This window comes from Dendropsophus ebraccatus, chromosome 14 (assembly GCF_027789765.1).
Source record: "Dendropsophus ebraccatus isolate aDenEbr1 chromosome 14, aDenEbr1.pat, whole genome shotgun sequence".
Classification (NCBI taxonomy): Eukaryota; Metazoa; Chordata; class Amphibia; order Anura; family Hylidae; genus Dendropsophus; species Dendropsophus ebraccatus.
The window spans coordinates 66,073,643-66,087,637 of record NC_091467.1 but is presented as its reverse complement, the minus strand read 5'-3'; the positions used below and the strand labels follow the sequence as shown (position 1 = coordinate 66,087,637).

At 45.8% G+C, this 13,995-nt stretch overlaps 1 protein-coding gene across 3 annotated transcripts in view; it reads right to left on the bottom strand.

Moving 5' to 3' along the window:
* The window catches only part of COX10 (cytochrome c oxidase assembly factor heme A:farnesyltransferase COX10), a 343,376-nt gene extending 337,248 nt beyond the window's left edge, over window positions 1-6,128 (bottom strand). For all 3 annotated transcript variants that reach the window (XM_069953299.1, XM_069953300.1, XM_069953302.1), the window contains exon 1: window positions 6,026-6,128. The gene's annotated coding sequence lies outside the window, so the exon portion shown is untranslated. The remainder of the gene's footprint in view (window positions 1-6,025) is intronic.
* Window positions 6,129-13,995: the final 7,867 nt, after the last annotated feature.

Below are 13,995 nucleotides of genomic sequence, written 5' to 3'. Positions count from 1 at the left end.
TACATTTTGGCCCCTCAAAAATTCTGGATGCCTATCTAACGGCATGTGCTTGGACAGCAAAAAAGGAAGTCCAAGCATCTTTCTGAGCACTTTCCATGATATTATCGAGTCACTGAGGAGGCAGGATTGCTTTATTTCAGAGGGTAATTTGGTATAGTTGGTATGCAAAAGGCTTATAAGGTTCCAAGGAAAAGCGAGATCCTGCTCTAAAAGGAGATTAGAAAAGTGGGAGGAGTTGTGCAACCAGTCCATAATATGGCGGAAGAGACTCACCAAATTGTATCCACGTATATTTGGAAAGTTTACACCCCCTTCCGCCTTGCATAACATAAGTTTTGCTAGAGATATCCACGGCCGCTTGCCATTCCATATGAACTTGGAAAAGGCCGCCTGGAGTGCGTTAATATCCGCATGCTTTATCAGGAGTGGCAAGGTTTGTAAGGGATATAACAAGCGAGCAAAACTTATCATTTTAATCAAATGGCAGCGACCCATGAAAGAAAGCAGAAGGGAGCGCCAAGACTGCAATTCGGTTACTACCTTCCTTATAACCGGGGTATAATTTAATGAGTATATCTGGCCGATCGACTTCCCTATTTTGATTCCTAAATACGTGATAAAGGAGGAGGCTATTACCAGGCCTAGCGAACTTGCTACTGAATGTAACTGAGTAGAGGCTTTCCCCAATGGCAAGAGCTCGCTCTTTGTTATATTAATCTTGTAGCCCGTGAATGAGCCATACCAGGAGAAAAACTGAACTAAGCGTGGTAAATCAGACACAGGGTTACTAAGAAAAAGGAGCACATTGTCGGCAAACATTGCTAACTTTACATTGTGATGACGGAGACGTATGCCCTCAAAAGCGTCAGTTAATAATAAGTGTCTTGCTAAGGGCTCTATGGCTAGGTCAAATAAAAGGGGAGATAGGGGACATCCTTGGCGGATACCTCTTTCCATTGGAAAGTGTGGGGAGAGTATGCCCGGCGTGTAAATACGTGCTGTGAGACCCTGATATAACCCTGATAAAAAGATCCTAAAGTTGCCTCGGATCCCGAATTCATCAAGCACAGATCCCAGCCAGTCCCATCTAACGTTATCAAACGCTTTATCTGCGTCTAGTGTCAGTAAAACCGGTTGGGAATCTGTCTGAGATCTGCGCCCCACGAAGTCCATCACTGTCAGGACCTTGCGAATATTCACTACAGATGACCTGTTCCTCACAAAACCCACCTGGTGGGTCCCCACTAAATCAGGAAGAAAAGCGGCCAACCTATCCGCAAGGATCTTAGTAATCAACTTTACATCCTGATTTATCAGGGAGATGGGTGGGTATGATCCTGGGTCTACTAAGTCTTTACCTGGCTTGGGGAGAACTTTAATGTGCGCTTGCTTTGCCAAAGGGGAAAGGGTGCCTGTACTCAAAACAAAATTAAAGTAATCAGTAAGCACTGGGGTGACTTGCGCTGACAGAATGTTATAGAACTCTCCCGGGTAGCCATCGGGCCCGGGAGCCTTCCCATTACGTAGAGATTTTATGGTGGCAACAACCTCCTCCTTAGTGACATCAGCGCTAAGGGACGCACAGTCATCATCGGACAGTGACGGCAAGTGCAGATTTTTCAGAAAATCCGTACTATCAGTCAAACTCGTTGTGGGGGATTTATAAAGCTTTGTATAAAAATCTGCTAAAACGTTGTTAATCTTACGAGGTTGCTTATGAACAGAACCGTTCGTGTCTTTGAGGGCTAGAATATGGGATCGAGAGTAACTACCCTTGGCTAATCTAGCCAAAAGACGTCCTGCTTTGTTGCCTTGCCGGAAGAAGTCTGTCTCTATGTTAGATCTGTACATCCGCTCCCGTCTATCTAACCAGAGTTCGTATGACTGTCTCGCTTCCTGCCATCCTTTTTTAGTCTGGTCAGTAGGGGAGAGCAAGAAGCAAGAGTAAGCTAACTGTAATTGTGTACTGGCTTTCTGATAATGTGTCGTAGTTTTACGTTTCATAGTAGAGTGGTAAGCTATAATTCTACCTCGTATGACCGCTTTCGCGGTCTCCCAGTAAATAGTTTTGTTTTGTCTATGTTCAGCATTATAGGATTCAAACTCCAGCCACCAGCCTCTCAGCAACTCGTGAAATGCTTCATCTTTCGCTAGGTATGAGGGGAAGCGCCAAATATAGTCAGTAGATTTGGGGCAAGAAGTATAAAGTTCCAACGTCACTGGAGCATGGTCAGAGATAAGCATGTCCCTAATCATCACAGCCGCAGTTCTAGACGACAACAATGGACTCACCAGAAAATAGTCTAAACGTGACCACGATTGGTGGACATGTGAGAAATGGGTGAAGTCACAAGTATCAGGATGGCGTTGTCGCCAAATATCGCACAGATCTGCGGCAGTGAGGAGCATAAGGAGTTGTTTATCACTGGGCCGTATAGGCATACGCTGTCTAGACGGATGTTTCCTATCTAACGCTGTATCAACCACTGAATTGAGGTCTCCCCCCACCAATTTCCAAGGCTCAGTATCACATTGCAGTTTGCCCAAAACAGTATTAAAGAATTGTTTGTTGTCAGTATTAGGCCCATACAGGTTGTATAAACTTAGGGTCTGACCCCTATGGTCTAGCATTATATGAGAAAAGCGTTAATAATTTCTTAGCGTCGCACTACCCCTTTAAGAGTCACATAGTAAAATGTTTCTCTATTGTGTAGATACACCTTGTATAAAATGTCTTTTTTGGATTAAAAAGATTATCTCACAACAGTATCTCAGTATTTCATATAGAGATAAAGCTGTACATCAATGCCAGATGGATTTAACAGATCTTTGTAAACTAATCTTTGCTTTTGCAGATATGTACCTGTATATAGTGATATGGAGCCTACTGATAACCTGGATATCTCCTGTATATAATTATATATGCACTTCAAAACAAATAGTGTAGACTGTTTTTCACACATATGCTACTGGGTCTGTAGGGTGTGTCAAAACATAGGCTGCTCCACGCCTGTACATCAATCAGGAATAATCAAGGAGACACACACGGAAAGTCTTTTTCAAGCTTTACATGGCACATTCCACCATACATTAATTCATGAAAAGCAACAAAATACCACCGAGTGCATAACGGGTAACAACCAGCATTGGCTGAATCTCAGCATTCCGGGAGGTGCTCCATATGTTCCATTGGAGGAGCAGAATACAGGTGAACCGTCTGTGCTCTGATCGGCAACGTTTCAAGGGCAACGCCCCCTTTCTCAAGCAAGGGAGGAGTTGCTGGTTGTGACCCGTTATGCACTGGGTGATATTTTGTTGCTTTTCATGAATTAATGTATGGTGGAATGTGCCATGTAAAGCTTGAAAAACTACTAAAAAGGTGCAAAGTTTGAAAGACTTTCCGTGTGTGTCTCCTTGATTATTCCTGATTTAAAATTATATATATACAGCTGTTATAACGTGGGTATCTCCTGTATATAACTATATATGTACAGCTGGTATAACGTGGGTATCTCCTGAATATAATTATATATGTAAAGCTGGTATAACCTGGGTATCTCCTGAATATAATTATATATGTACAGCTGGTATAACCTGGGTATCTCCTGTATATAAATATATATGTACAGCTGGCATAACCTGGGTATCTCCTGTATAAGTTATAAATCTCCTGTATATAGTGATATAGAGCATTCTGGTGTAACATGGTATATGGTATAACTAAAAGTCTGATGATTGGACAGGTATCACTTGTGTTGGTGATCAGACATAGGCCTCTGTTAACTTGGCAATAGCGCTTTATAAAGAGTCCATTCACAACCCCCAGAGCTTGATGCCTTTACTCTAATCATAGACATGAAGGGGTCTGCCTCCCCTCTCGGCCTCCTCTAGCACCAGTTGCGGGGTCATTTCATCAAAGCATACTTGTGTACACAGTAGACAACTTAAATCGTTCATCTTTACTTGATTTCGGTGACCGCTCTGAAGCCGCAGAAAAACATTTCTGAAGTAATTTGTTTCAGTAAACAAGACAGTGACTATTACGTTATGGCTGCTCCGGCCTGATTATAACTCGCACTTGTTTGTCGAAGCAGATTAGCATTGCTTTGAGATACAGCAGCCGTTCTGTTTGTGCCGTGTTGTGTGATTGCAGACCCATGCCACCATGGATATGTGTTTTAGATCCCTGCTCTTGTCTCCTGTGGTCAAAAACGTTAGATCTTATGATATTCGAGATTTTACCAAACATATGTTTACAATCAGTCCCTGAGTGAGTCCCTTGTCGTTGTCGCTTTACCATCGATTTCCATTGACAGCGCTGCTCCGTAATGTCAAAAAAATAAACAGGTCAATGTTTCTGCCTGTGGAATGATCGCTGAGGAGTGTGGAGAACGCTGTGTGGGCGGCTTACAAAGGATCGTGGATTAGGCTACGTTCACGTGTAGCAAAAGTGGCGGAATGTGCCGCCAGCCTGCCTGTCATAATGACAGTCTATGGGAGGCTCGCACGCCTCTTCTCTCTGCGCTGAAGAATGAACATATTGAATGTAGCCTTATAGGTTGAAAATAACATTTTACACCAAGTTTTTGGGGTTCAGTCAGGTTTTATGTGTTGTCACTATCCTGTACCCCAAGTGTCAGTGTATCATTATTCTGTACCTCAAGTATCAGCGAGTCACTATCCTGTACCCCAAGTGTCAGTGTGTCAATATCCTGTACCCCAAGTGTCATTATTCTGTACCCCAAGTGTCATTATCCTGTACCCCAAGTGTCAGTGTAAATATCCTGTACCCCAAGTGTCAGCGTGTCCCTATCCTGTACCCTAAGTGTCAGTGTGTCACTATCCTGTACCCCAAGTGTCCTTATCCTGTACCCCAAGTGTCAGCGTGTCATCCTGTACCCCAAGTGTCACTATCCTGTGCCCCAAGTGTCAGTGTGTCACTATCCTGTACCCCAAGTGTCACTATCCTGTACCCCAAGTGTCAGCGTGTCATTATCCTGTACCCCAAGTGTCAGCATGTCACTATCCTGTACCCCAAGTGTCACTATCCTGTACCCCAAGTGTCCTTATCCTGTACCCCAAGTGTCACTATCCTGTACCCCAAGTGTCAGTGTGTCACTATCCTGTACCCCAAGTGTCACTATCCTGTACCCCAAGTGTCAGCATGTCACTATCCTGTACCCCAAGTGTCAGCGTGTCACTATCCTGTACCCCAAGTGTCACTATCCTGTACCCCAAGTGTCAGCGTGTCATTATCCTGTACCCCAAGTGTCAGCGTGTCATCCTGTACCCCAAGTGTCACTATCCTGTACCCCAAGTGTCAGTGTGTCACTATCCTGTACCCCAAGTGTCACTATCCTGTACCCCAAGTGTCACTATCCTGTACCCCAAGTGTCAGCGTGTCATTATCCTGAACCCCAAGTGTCAGCGTGTCATTATCCTGAACCCCAAGTGTCAGCGTGTCACTATCCTGTACCCCAAGTGTCAGTGTCATTATCCTGTACCCCAAGTGTCACTATCCTGTACCCCGTGTCAGCGTGTCCCTATCCTGTTCCCCAAGTGTCAGTGTGTCATTATCCAGGTACCCTAAAGGGGTTGTCCGTGCTTGAAAATAAACAAAACACCTTTCTTTAAAAAAAAAAAAAACCAGCAGCACAACTATTCTGAGGCTGTGTGTGGCATTACACACACCCCTGTAGGTGTATGGAGGCCTCCTGACTGGATTTCGCCTACCTGTAAAACTGTGACAGAACCGTGACTGACCCCATTATATCTATATAATCACAGCTTCTATTGACGATGAGGTGAACAGAGACAATCCAATAATTCAGAATATCTGGTAATCCAGCACCAGCACAGCTTTCCCAGACTCCTGAATGGAAAAACTGCGAGCACTATGGCCATCATATTAGGTGCCACCCTGATTTCCCAGGAATAGGTATACAAAGCAGGAAAATGTCTCTCTTATCCCCCCGCCTGGCACACATTACTGGCACAGTGTTGGGTGTATGCCCCATTCATTTACCTCAGCTCTCCTCAGTCTCCTATCATATCCGCCATCTTTCAGTCAGAATTATCCTGTATGGAGCCCTGACAGAAGCCATTCAGGCAGCTCCCTCATAGACACAGCCTGAGGTGTTCCCCCAGCAACCAATCAGCTTCAGGATGTGAGGTGTGAGCAGGAATGTGATTGGTTGCTAAGTGTAAGGAGCTCTGACTCCCTCTCACCCCACCCTCCTTCCCTTCTCCTTATTGGCTGTCTTCTCTGCCAGTCTTGTAGCTCCACCCCCTGTAATAGACCATCCTGTGAGAACTACTGAGGGTCCTTAGGGTTCATTTAAGGTGCGTTTACACGTAACGATTATCGTGCGAATTTGCACAATAACGATCGAATTCGAACGATAATCGTACGTGTAAACGCATTGAACGATCAAACGACGAACGAGAAATTGTTCATTTTGATCTTTCAACATGTTCTCAAATCGTCGTTCGTCGTTCACAAAAAATTCGCAGATCGTTCCGTGTAAACAGTCGTTCGCCGATTTAACCAATGTGTGAGATAGGCTTAAGCGATTGCAAAACGATCCCAAAGCGAATTTTCCGTACGATATATCGTACCGTCTAAATGCTGATCGTTATGAAAAAAAAATACGTTACTCCAACATCGTTAATCGTACGATCGGGCCAATTATCGTTTTGTGTAAACGCAGCATTACACAGAAAGATTATCTGACAGATTATCTGCCAAAGATTTGAAGCCAAAGCCAGGAATGGATTTGAAAAAAAGAGAAATCTCAGACTTTCCTTTATGACCTGATCTATTTTTATAGTCCACTCCTGGCTTTGGCTTCAATTTTTAGGCAGATAATCTGTCAGATAATCTTTCTGTGAAAATGGACCCTAAATTAGTTACAGAGGCTTCAATAACAGCTGCAGTGCCCCCATATTCAGAGCCCCTAGCAACAGCTGCAGTGCCCCCCTTACCAGATATCCTAGCAACAGCTGCAGTGCCCCCATAACTAGAACTCATAGTAACAGCTACAGTGCCCCCATAACCAGTGCCACCAGTAATAGCTGCAGTTCCCCCATAACCAGAGCCACCAGTAACAGCTACAGTGCCCCCATAACCAGAGCTAATATTAACAGCTGCAGTGCCCCCATAACCAGAGCCACCAGCAACAGCAGCAGTGCCCCCATAACCAGAGCCACCAGTAATTGCTGCAGTGCCCCCATAACCAGAACCACTAGTAATCGCTGCAGTGCCCCCATAACCAGAGCCCCCAGCAACAGCAGCAGTGCCCCCATAACCAGAGCCACCAGTAATTGCTGCAGTGCCCCCATAACCAGAGCCCCCAGAAACAGCAGCAGTGCCCCCTATAACCAGAACCACCAGTAATCGCTGCAGTGCCCCCATAACCAGAGCCCCCAGCAACAGCTGCAGTGCCCCATACCCAGAGCCCCCAGCAACAGCTGCAGTGCCCCCATAACCAAAGCCCCCAGCAACAACTGCAGGGCCCCCATAACCAGAGCCCCCAGCAACAGCTGCAGTGCCCCATAACCAGAGCCCCCAGCAACAGCTGCAGTGCCCCATAACCAGAGCCCCCAGCAACAGCTGCAGTGCCCCATAACCAGAGCCCCCAGCAACAGCTGCAGTGCCCCCATAACCATAGATCACAGTAACAGCTGCAGTGCCCCCATAACCCGAGCCCCCCAGTAACAGCTGCAGTGCCCCATAACCAGAGCCCCCAGTAACAGCTGCAGTGCCCCCATAACCATAGCCCCCAGTAACAGCTGCAGTGCCCCATAACCAGAGCCCCCAGTAACAGCTGCAGTGCCCCCATAACCAGAGCCCCCAGTAACAGCTGCAGTGCCCCCATAACCATAGCCCCCAGTAACAGCTGCAGTGCCCCCATAACCAGAGCTCCCCCTGTAATCTCTGGAGTGCCCCATTACTAGCCACAGCCGGTAGGCGTTGCAGAACCCCTGGTAATAAACACAATAACCCCCTGGCTTTGCTGTTTCGCTGATGCCCCCACCTGTGGGACCTATGGACCGGATAAGTGCGGACTCATCAGATTACACCGGCCTCACTGTATATATTCTTTATGATTTCATCTTACACCGCCTCGGATTCATTTGCATTTTGTGCTTAAGCTTTGAACATGTAAGTGATTTTGGATTCGTAGTAAATGCTGGTGCAAGGGAATTACTGGCCGGGAAGCTTTACCTACAGATAACGCTCTATGCAAATGGGACAAAAGCCTGCAGGAAATTCATATGTAAAGCAGCTCAGCGAAAGACCAAAAAATTCTTACCCGCAAAAAAAAAAGTTCAGTTCAGAACTTCAGACAAGTCTTTTTTTCATGTTATACAGATTGAATATCCTCAAGGGATCCGACTAGGTACATCCGCAACTGCAGGAATTAATAAGGGTCTGTACAGGGGGCTAAGTGTATGTGTGTAGTGCTGTCCTAGAGGTTACGCCTTCTGCGTGATGTGCATATTTGTGGGGTTCCACTTTAACCCCCCCCCCCACCACCGAACAGCAGCAATGGTCACCTGACAATCAACATTAAGAGGAACGGTTGCCTGTGTTTCTTTTCTGTATCATCAGAGTGTAAGCGCCATTGTGCACAGTCTAAATGGAGAAGCTCTAGTGCTGGTGGAGCCTGGCCAGCCTGAAGCATGGGTGATATCACTGTCTGCAGGACAATCCACACCACCAGGGGAGCAATAACATCTGTTGTAGGACATATATCATCATTTAGTACATTTGGCCTCTTATACACAGGCCAATTATTGTGGGCGATTGTTTCTAGAAACACTGATATGCCCGACAATCAGCCAGCATACAAAGGGCTTAAAGTGTACCTGTCATTATAACCTTCAAACTCTAAATCAACAGTAGATGTGATATAAAGCAAGTTTGCAATTTACATATTTTTTTTTGTTATGATGGAAAACACAGCACTTCCTGTTTTCTGACTCTTATTTACTTAAAAAACAGGAAACAGTCAGAAAACAGGAAGTCCAGTGTGTCCCAGGCCATCTCACAGAGAAGGCAGTCATGTGACTAACAGACATATTGAGCCGTGACTCTCTGTACTGGCCGGAATTCCTGTGTTTAGTCTTTTACAACCAGCACAAGTCAGAAAATCTTCCTTCAGGAGACTGGACCTGGATACAGTAAGTATAGCTGTTATATAGCAGCCTTCAGGAGCCTGGACCTGGATACAGTAAGTATAGCTGTTATATAGCAGCCTTCAGGAGACTGGACTTGGATACAGTAAGTATAGCTGTTATATAGCAGCCTTCAGGAGACTGGACCTGGATACAGTAAGTATAGCTGTCATATCGCTGCCTTTAGGAGACTGGACCTGGATACAGTAAGTATAGCTGTTATATAGCAGCCTTCAGGAGACTGGACCTGGATACAGTAAGTATAGCTGTCATATCGCTGCCTTCAGGAGACTGGACCTGGATACAGTAAGTATAGCTGTCATATCGCTGCATTCAGGAGACTGGACCTGGATACAGTAAGTATAGCTGTTATATAGCAGCCTTCAGGAGACTGGACCTGGATTTTTTGATTGAAAATATCTTTATTACAATCAGTCGTCGTCAGGCATACATAAACTGTGACGCAGCACAGTTCAATAAATAAGACACTACATACTCAGCACCATGGTACAACATACAGCACAGGCTCCCTACGCTATACATCATACCACCCGCTACACTAACATTCCCGCATACCTTAGCAATCCTAAAACAACAAACAATAAAGCAATACAGACAAGTGATGGGGTAAGGGGGGTGGGAAAGAGGGGGGTAGGGAGGGGAAATCACAGGCCCGAAGCTTTATTGAAAGACGACACAACACAAGGGGAGAGGGGGAAGGAGAGGGGTATCAATCCTCTTCTTCCTGGTCCGATCTGTCCATGATGGAATAGTCTCTGAGCAGGCTGTGGACCAGCCTGCGGCAGTCCAGAAAGGACATCCTCTCCTTCTTCAGAATGAGGCGGTTCCTGGCAAGCCATATAGCGTCCTTAAAACAGTTCATAAGGCGCCAGGCCTCCCGGGTTGCCTCATCGCCGAAATTCCCAGGGAACAGGCCGTACAGCACCGCGCAGTGCGTTAGCCTGTTCCTGGGCACGCAGTCACTGAGTTCAAGTTCCAGGGCGTCCAACAGGCCCTGAGCAAACGGACACTGCCAAAAGAGGTGCAAAGATGTTTCCTCCACGAAGGGGCACCGGGGGCAGTACCGCGTTTTGCACAGGTTGCGGGCATGCATGAATGACCTCAAGGGCAGTCCCCCCTGAATGGCCATCCAAGACAAGTCCTTGTGTCCGTTGGTCAACTTCGCCGAAGCCACATTAGTCCATACAGTCTCTGCGGTGGCCGCAGTGAGCCCTGGAACGAGCTCCATAGGGTCCTGTGCTCTGATGAGCTTGTGGACAGTTTTTGGCTTCCACAAGTCGGGCTTGAGTCCCTCCAGTTGGTGTTCCCTCACAAACTTGACGACGCCCCCGTAGAACCAGGGAGTGTGCCAGTTGTAAGGGATGGAGCTGTCCCACTTGTCCCAGCTCAGACCCCTCCAGAGGGGGAGGAGGAACAGGCGAGACATGGACCTGCCCGCAGAGCCATTTTTCTGTTGCAGAGTCCTCCGCACACAGTCACATACGAAGGCTGCCCGCAGCAAGGTAGGGATATCCGGAACACCTTTTCCGCCCTTGCGGGGTTCCTTGTACATCACGGAGCGCTTCACTCTGTCCATTTTGGAGCCCCAGATGAAACAAAACACGGTCCTGGTGATGGCCCTGGATACAGTAAGTATAGCTGTCATATCGCTGCCTTCAGGAGACTGGACCTGGATACAGTAAGTATAGCTATAAGAGAAACAGATTGCTGAACTCAGGGAGACCAGCCAAACGACAACACTGCCGGCTGCTAGTGAAAGCGCTCAATGCAGTGAAGTCCTAGGTGCATTGCCCCCTGGGAAACATGAATATGCAAAAGAGGAGCCCGTGGAGCCTCATTGAAGAGTCTCAAAACACAGGACTAGCCAGATATCCCTGCAGGAAGGACCCAGCCAAGGGGCAGCTTCTGTTAGGAAACCACCAAAACCACCATATTAAGTGGCCCTATAAGTCAATGTAATGACAAGGGATAAACCAAGGCTAGGTAACCTATAACCTAGTAAGTATAGCTGTTATATAGCTGCCTTCAGGAGACTGGACCTGGATACAGTAAGTATAGCTGTTATATAGCTGCCTTCAGGAGATTGGACCTGGATACAAGTAAGTATAGCTGTTATATAGCTGCCTTCAGGAGACTAGACCTGGATACAGTAAGTATAGCTGTTATATAGCTGCCTTCAGGAGACTTGACCTGGATACAGTAAGTATAGCTGTTATATAGCTGCCTTCAGGAGACTGGACCTGGATACAGTAAGTATAGCTTTTATATAGCTGCCTTCAGGAGATTGGACCTGGATTTCTGGTATATTCAGCTATGTTCTACAGCATGATAACAACAAAAATAATGAATATATATTGCAAACTTGCTTTATATCACATCTGCTGTTGATTTAGATTTTGAAAGTTATAACGACAGTGACACTTTAAGGGCCAGTTCACAGCGAGCAAAAGCAGCAGAATTCTGTGGCGTGCAAGCCCTGCCATATACACACTGTGTAAGACTGAGACAGGCGGAATTCCACAGTGAAGAGTTCTCTGTGTGAACGGGCCCTTAAGGATTAAAATTACAGTTCTGTAAGCACTTTAAGTGGAGCCTTATGGGTCAACGTTTATAGGGAAGATAGAAAAAGCACAATGGGGGACAATTATTAAAATTGGCGTACTTGTACTCTACACTTCTCTGGGACTCTCTGAACCCTTAGAACAATAAAAACTAAAGAAAACTTGCCTCCTCCACCTTATAACTCTACGGCATTCTTAACATACTCACCTGTTTTCTTAGGACGTGGAATCATGCCGACGCAGCAGTACCAGGGGCTCTACCTTGTGCTGGAATTCCTGCCTTCATGAGTAGATTTTATCCAGGGGCCCGGAGCTGCTGGCCTCTCTATCGGCCCATTCTTCACACTGTATTTTGGAATATTCTCTTATAGCCCAGGGCTATGATATCCCGCAGTCCCTTACTCTTATATTTGTATAGATTGTACTGTGCCGCCTTTTATAGTTTTGTTTCAAAACATCATTTGCTTAAAGCACATTTTTGCAAAAATGAAAGCTTAGCTTCGCTGAAACCCCTGAACTTTTCTTCCCCTATACAGTCCTCTGAGTCTGGAGATTAACCAAGAGCAGCCATCTTTACCGTCACCCGTGCTTCAAGACAATGCATGGTCTCTCTGTATTGAAACAACTTATTGTTATAACCATTGGAAACTGCCAACAAGATGGACAAGAGTGATCTACTGTAAACAAGCTGTGGGTATGATTCGCCCCTTAAAGGGAACCAATAAGCCTAAAGAATAAGCCTGGAGGAGGCCATGTCCTGAGTCCCCCCCTGCTTGCCCATCGGGGAGAATCAAATTTGTTGTCAGATTTGTTTGACAGTTGTCATATTTGTTTCAGATTTGAATTTGGATTCAAGTGCCCTGATCCTGGGTGTCTGACCCCTAGGGACTTTCCCAAAGTGTGTGTGTGTGTGTGTGTGTGTGTGTGCAGGGGGGGGGGGGGTAATTTATCAAGTCGCTGAAGATACCGGCTGGGTGCACTTGCTGACCCACATCTCCATTTAATAGGTGGACTTGAGCCCCTGTTCTTTCAATGATCAAACTCCCTGTCATCAGATTGAAACACCTCCACTAAGGGGCCTATTCCACAGAGCGATAATTGGCCGAATCAGCTGTGGAATTGGCTGATCGTTTATTAAGGTTCAAACCTAAAATCCTCAGGCACCGACTGCGCATCGCTGCGTGGAAAAGCGATGCGTGGTGGGCGACCGACAATTCCACAAGCACCATACTTTACCTAAACATGTTGCAGGTCTTCTCCTGCGCTCCTTCTTCCTCCTGGTTCCGCACGCAGCAGCAGCAGCTTCGGTGCGGCCTGTCTTAGCTGACAGACCTCTCAGCCAATCACTGGCCATGATTGCCCTAGACCTCAAAGGATGCTGGAATTTACTATTTTATTTCATAGTCCATCAAAGTTGTTACCAGTAACCCCCTCCCTCCCACCCTTAACTACCATTACTGCCAAGACTTTCAGTGATTAAGATATTAACCCCTTAAGGACAGAGCCAATTTCGATTTTTGCGTTTTAGTTTTTTCCTCCTTGTGCTTAAAAGGTCATAGCACTTGCATTTTTCCACCTAGAAACCCACATGAGCCCTTATTTTTTGCGTCACTAATTGTACTTTGCAATGACAGGCTGAATTTTTGCAAAAAGAACACTGCGAAACCAGAAAAAAATTGAAAGTGTGGTGAAATTGAAAAAAAAAAGCATTTTGTTTATTTGGGGGAAATGTGTTTTTACGCCATTCGCCCTGGGGTAAAACTGACTTGTTATATATGTTCCTCAAGTCGTTACGATTAAAACGATATGTAACATGTATAACTTATATTGTATCTGATGGCCTGTAAAAAATTTAAACCATTGTCAACAAATATACGTCACTTAAAACCGCTCCATTCCCAGGCTTATAACGCTTTTATCCTTTGGTCTATGGGGCTGTGTGAGGTGTCATTTTTTGCGCCATGATGTGATCTTTCTATCGGTACCTTGATTGCGCATATACGACTTTTTGATCGCTTTTTATTACAATTTTTCTGGATTTGATGCGACCAAAAATGCGCAATTTTGCACTTTGGGATTTTTTGGCGCTGACGCCGTTTACCGTGCGAGATCAGGAATGTGATTAATTAATAGTTTGGGCGATTACGCACGCGGCGATAGCAAACATGTTTGTTTATTTATTTACTTTTATTTATAACCTGGGAAAAGGGGGGTGATTCAGACTTTTATTAGG